This window comes from Beta vulgaris, chromosome 1, assembly GCF_026745355.1.
Source record: "Beta vulgaris subsp. vulgaris cultivar EL10 chromosome 1, EL10.2, whole genome shotgun sequence".
Taxonomy (NCBI): domain Eukaryota; kingdom Viridiplantae; phylum Streptophyta; class Magnoliopsida; order Caryophyllales; family Amaranthaceae; genus Beta; species Beta vulgaris.
The window spans coordinates 39330543-39337405 of NC_079202.1; positions in this window are offsets into that span (position 1 = coordinate 39330543).

Below are 6863 nucleotides of genomic sequence, written 5' to 3' on the forward strand. Positions count from 1 at the left end.
TGGGAGTCGTGAGTATGGTTGTTTTTCATTAGGTATGAGAAATTGTTATTATTGGTTGTCATTCAAGACTCAACATGAACGTATTGGAATCTCGGATTGGATCAACATGACTCGCTCAAGAATGCTCTTCCCAAACTATGTCAGAATGATAGACTTCGTCATCAATAATTGCTTGATTCAACAAATACAAAGGAGTTGTGCTGTATTGCTCGATCTAATTTATTGTAGTTTCTTTGAAAACGAATTTGATTTAACCTTATTTGATTGTATCTTGTTTTTCTTTAATGCCTATTGTAGATTGAAGGATTTATGTCCTCGACTTAAATGCAATTACTAATTATACTATGAATCGTATTATAGAGATAATAAATTCGTTCTATTGGGTCGTCTATACGCCTTGCTAGAGATTGCTATAGAATTTCGGGTTAGGTAATTATAAACCCGAAGCCCAATATAATGGATCCTATTAGGTCACACATAAAACCTTGGATCAACAAAAGAAACCTAGAGCCCATAAGGGGCCATAGGGTGCCCAGCCAAGAGGATGGGAGAGGGGAAAAGATTCTAACCAAGTATGCTTATATATTTAGTTAGGGAATAAAAAGAATATATAAGATATCTCTTATAATTCTTCTCTCTCATATTCTTTCCTAAAGTCACAAAAATTTCATTAAAGTAGAAGAAGAATTTCTTCCTTCCAACTAGCATTGGTGGAGTGTTGATCCGGGTTGGTCGACCAAGTAGAGGAATCACAATTGCGGTTCTTTCTCCGTGTTATAACAAGCTTTGTGGAATTATTCTTGCTACAAAGGTTTATTCTAAACTTTTATGTGATCTTTGATTTTATATGCATGTGTTCCTGCTTTAAGTGCTTATGAATTAGATTCATGAAATTCCGCTTATAGTACTTAGAATCCTACAGTGGCATCAGTTTTAACATCTTGCATATAGAATATTGGTCATAAAGTTTAGTTTTGTATGACTTATTGTAATTTGATTAGGGGAGGAATTGAATTATGGATTGAGTAATTAATTTAAATTGGTTAATTGGAGATTTAACTACTTATTTTCTCTTAATAATGGTTGAAAATTCCATCCTTGCAACCCTAATTTTTCGAAATTTAAAATCTGATTTTAGATCTCCAATTTTTGAATATGAAATTCATATTGTTAATCTAATTTTTCATGTTTGAAATTGTTTATGTATGAAAATCAATTCATGTGAAAAATGTTTTATATGAATTAGAGATTAATTTATATGAATAACTAAATATAAATTAAAATAGCGATTTTAATTTAATTTTCTGAATTAGGCATAAAAGAGTTTATGTTTAATTGAATTCAGATCATTAAATTAATTTTACAAAAGGTTGTAATCTTAATTTCCTTCAAATAGAACAAAAAAAAAAATGAAGGAAAGGGGAAGAGGAGTAACCACGGCAAGTAGTAGAGGGTGACGCAGACTGCCGGCAAGCAGTCGAGTCAGCAAGGAAGGAGGTGGCAGCAGCCTCCCGCGACGCATGTTTGACGTGCAGAGCAGCGCGCTGCTCGCTGCCGTTGATGAAACGCTGGCGTTCGGCGTCGGCTTAAGGAGGAATCGATCGGCGAAGTTGCCGGTGAGGTGATGGCATAAATAGGTCGTCGTTATATTTTGGTTTCACGTGCTTCTGGGCACGATGTAAAGCATCCTTCTGCTGCTCTAGCTTCACGTTTTTCATAAAATAAAATAAAATAAAATTTTATTTTTGGTAAAAGTAAAACGTGACTAATAATCTGCCTAGATTTTTAGGCAGATGCAGTTTTTTATTTGGAAAATTTTAAAAACAGATATTTAGGCAGATTATGTTAATTATGTTAATTTTGACTGGGTCATAAATTAAAATCCATAATTTCATTCTTTAATCGAATAAAAATTAGCAGGTAGATTTTATAGGATAGAATCTTGAGGTGATTAGAGATTACTTAAATTCTTGATCCTCATGCTTTAATTAAGAATATTTGATATTTTAATTGTTGGCAAGTATAATATGTGATATTATTATGTGGCTTTTATATTTTGATATAATTGCTATGTATGACTAGTATGACCCAAATGAAGTTAGAAAATACGATATGCGTATCGTGATGTATTCTGATAATTTTAAATACGATTTGCGTGCGTATCGTTAAGTATTTTTGTACTTTAATTAATTTAGTTATTATGTAAATCATTTTGATACTTATGTAATCCAAAGACGAACCCATCAAGAGAAGGCCCATGGCTAAGGTGGATGGAGATCCATGAAGAGTTCAAGAAGGAGCCATTGATGCTTAGTTCTTAGGATTAAGGGCCATACTAGATTATTTTACTTTCGCATTTTATTATTCTTTAAAATGCTATAAGTTTATTGTATGTTGTTTATTGATGCGCTAGAGTTCACTAATTCATAATAACATAATAAATTTAGGTCCCTGAAATATTAAGGTTTGCTTTTCCAAACATAAAGTACTTATCAAACCCTTAATTAATAGTAATAGGTCATGCCTCCGCAGGGTGTTATCATTGATTTTGGGATATAAGGTAAAATTGCGAATTTTATAACATAGTTTGGTTGTCGTCATTATTAAAAGCATTTTGAATTTTGAAGCAAGAGATAGTTAAGCATGCGATGTTTAAACATCTAAACAATAATTATAAATTGTTATTACAGTAAAAGAGTTTACTTACCTTGATAATGTAACGTTAAGATAAGGCCTCCGTCTGCTTAGTGTTGCATGTTGATTGGATATTGTAAATCACTTATTTATAAGGGACTTTTAATTTTGAATAGTTGGTCAGCCTAGAAACCTTTTACATGTTTTAGGTTGCTTTATAAACATAAAATTGAACATTGCTTTATTTTTCTATCTATAGATACGATGTATAATAACAACTACACCTCCAGTTTCAACACTCGTCCTTTTCTGGAAAAGGACAGACTGAATGGTGAAAATTCCCTTAATTTGGAATGGGTCGAGAGGACGTCTTAGATACCCCACTTCTTGTTGTGACTGATAAATCATCTGATGCAGACAAACGTCGTGCTAAACAGGCTAATGATAAGTCTATACCAATCACTTGCTTGATGATAGCATCTATGGAGCCGAAACTCCAAAAGAGGTTCGAAACGAAGGATGCTTATACGATCATGCAAGAGCTGCAGGCCATGTTTAAAACTCAGGCCCGAGTCGAGCGGTATGAGACTAATAGGGAGATACTTGGATGTCTCATGAAGCTGGGTCAAGCTGTTGGCCCCCATGTTTTCACAATGTTGGGTCTTTTCGGAAACATGGAACGACTTGGATTCCCTTATAGGGTTGAGTTGGCTACTAACATTATTCTCCACTCATTGCCTAACAGTTTCAATTAGTTCAAAATGACCTACAATATGAATGTGTCTGAAAAGAAATTGCAAGAGCTCCATGGATTGTTGGTCAATGCTGAAAGGAACATACCTAAGGTTGAACCAAAGAAAGAGGTTTTGATGGTTCAAAAGGGAAAGGGTTTTAAGAAGAAATGGGCAGGAAAGAAGGACAAAGGTAAGCAAGTTGCCATTGTTGCTGGAAAACCTAAGCCAACCGCCAAGCCAAAGATCGCTGCGGAAAGCAAGTGCTTCCACTGTCACAAGATAGAACACTAGAAGAGGAAATGTCCGGTATACTTGGAAGAAAAGAAGTTTGGGGCTTCAAATTCAAGTATATATGTTATAGAAATCAATTTGACTTCTACTTCTTTATGGGTATTTGATACCAATTGTGGTTCTCACATAGTTAATAATGTGCAGGGACTAAAAAAGAAGTAGGAAGCTGGCAAACGGCGAGGTAGAGCTACGCGTTGGGAATGGAGCACGAGTTGATGCACTTGCCATAGCAAGCTATAGTCTACACTTGCCATCTAGGCTTGTTTTAGAACTACATAATTGTTATTTTGTTCATGTAATAACTAAGAACATAATTTCTGTTTTAGTTTTGGATTCTGAAGGGTTTTGTTTTGAAATAAAGAACAAGTGCTGTTCCATTTCTTACAATAATATGTTATATGCCAATGCTAAATTGATAGATGACTTATATGTGCTTGATAGGTCATTACAAGTCTATAACATACATAGCAAGAAACAAAAATCAAATGATTCCAAACCTAGCCTACATTTGGCATTGTCGAATGGGTCATATAAACCAAAAGCGTATTCACAAGTTACAAAAAGATGGTATAATTCCATCATTTGATTTCGAATCATTTGATGTATGTGAATCATGCTTAATGGGGAAAATGACAAAATCACCATTTACTGGAAAAGGTGAAAGGGCCAGCGATCTTTTAGGACTCAAACATACAGATGTGTGTGGTCCTATGAGCACAAAGGCAAGGGAATGGTTTAACTACTTCATACCTTCACTGATGATTTGAGTAGATATGGCTATATTACTTAATGAAACATAAGTCGGAATCTTTTGATAGATTCAAAGAGTTCCAAAATGAAGTACAGAATCAACTTGGTAAGACAATAAAAGCACTACGATCCGATCGTGGTGGTGAATATTTGAGCCAAGAATTTGATGATCATCTAAAGGATTGTGGAATTCTTTCACAATTAACTCCACCAGGAACACCACAGTTGAATGGTGTATCTGAAAGGAGGAATCGAACTTACTAGATATGGTTCGATCTATGATGAGTCTTGCTGATCTCCGATTTCTTTTTGGGGATACGCTCTCGAAACTGCTGCACACACACTAAATGGGAACCCATCAAGGGCTCTAGAAAAGACTCCATATGAGTTATGGAATGGAAAAACTCCAAACTTGTATTTTCTAAAAATCTAGGGATGTGAGGTCTATGTAAGGCGGTTACTATCAGACAAACTTGCACCCAAGTCAGATATATGTCTCTTGTGGGATATCCAAAAGAGACAAGGGGTTATTACTTCTATAACCGTCAAGAGAACAAAGTGTTTGTTGCTCGTGATGGTGTCTTTCTTGAAAAGGAATTTGTTTCTAGAAAGACAAGTGGGAGTAAAATAACACTCGAAGAAATTCGAGATGAGCAACAACTGGACGTGGCTCACACCATGTCAGAGAGCCCAACAAGACGAAAGTCATGTTGAGGAGATAACGTATTCAACGTGAACCTCCTCCTCCCATTCGAAGTTGAATCAAGCAAAATCTTCAAACTGTTGAAGAAACGTTTCTCTTGATGCTCAGCCCCGCGTAGGTCTAGTAGACCAAGGATTCCAAACAAAAGGTTGGTTGATTTCCTAATGACTGAAATTCTGAAATTATGATTTTGGAAAATTCAGAACCTACTACCTACAAACAAGCTTTGACGAGCCCAGACTCTGAGAAATGGCTTGAGGCCATGAAATCCGAGTTAGACTCCATGTCTGAGAATAAAGTTTGGACACTGTTGACTTGCCTTGGGGTTAACCCTATTGGATGCAAGTGAGTGTTCAAATTGAAAGCAGATGTCTGTGGAAATGTCTATGTCTACAAACCAAGACTGGTTGCAAAAGGATTCAAGCGAATTCATGGTATAGACTATGATGAGACCTTTTCCCAGTAGCAATGCTTAAATCAATTCGGATACTTTTAGCGATTGCTGCATTTTTCGATTACGAAATTTGGCAGATGGATGTCAAAACCGCATTCTTGAATGGGTTCTTGAATGAGGATGTGTACATGACACAACCTGAAGGTTTTGAAGATCCAAGAAATCCTAAAAGAGTTTGCAAGTTTAGAGATCCATTTATGGATTGAAGCAGGCATCTCGGAGCTGGAATCTTCGTTTGATGAGGCAATCAAACAATTTGGTTTCATCAAAAGCGAAGAAGAGTCTTGTGTTTACAAGAAGTTTAGTGGGAGCAGCTTAGTCTTCTTGGTTCTGTATGTAGATGACATACTAATCATGGGAAACGACATACCAATGCTTGAGTCAGTCAAGGAATGGTTAAAAAGTTGTTTCTCTATGAAGGACCTTGGAGAAGCTGAGTACATACTGGGAATCAAAATCCATAGAGATAGGTCTCGAAGGATGATTGGGCTAAGTCAAGAAACTTATATTGATAAGGTTCTTACAAGGTTCAACATGGAAAACTCGAAGAGAGGTTTCGTTCCCATGTCACATGTAGCAAGAGTCAGCGCCCGACTGAGCCTGATGAGTTAAAGCGAATGAGTAGCATTCCTTATGCTTCGGTTATAGGGTCTATATGTATGCCATGATAAGTACTCGACCTGATGTTGCATATGCCTTGAGCATGTGTAGCAGGTTCCAAGCAAATCAAGAGAAGCACACTGGACTGCAGCTAAGAGCATCCTTAAGTACTTAAGGAGGACTAAAGGCATGTTCTTAGTATATGGGGGACAAAGTGAGTTGGTTGTTGAAGGTTACACGGATGCAAGCTTCCAAACCGACAGAGATGACTACCGCTCTCAGTCAGGGTATGTCTTTCGTCTGAATGGAGGAGCAGTGAGCTGGAAGAGCTCAAAGCAAAGCACTGTAGCAGACTCTACGACAGAATAAAATATTTAGCAGCAGTTGAAGCAGCTAAGGAAGCAGTTTGGATAAAGAATTCTTGACAGAGCTGGATATCGTACCTAGTGTTCTGGAAGGAATTGAGTTGTTTTGTGACAACAATGGTGCTATTGCGCAAGCAAAAGAGCCAAGGTCACATAACAAGTCCAACATGTGATGAGGAAGTATCACCTCATTCGAGAGATAGTTGACAGGAAGGATGTCAGAATCTGCAAAGTTCATACGGATGAGAACGTGGCTGATCCGCTAACTAAACCGCTACCTCAACCCAAGCATGAGTGTCACGCTAGGGCTATAGGCTTGAAGCAAATGTTAG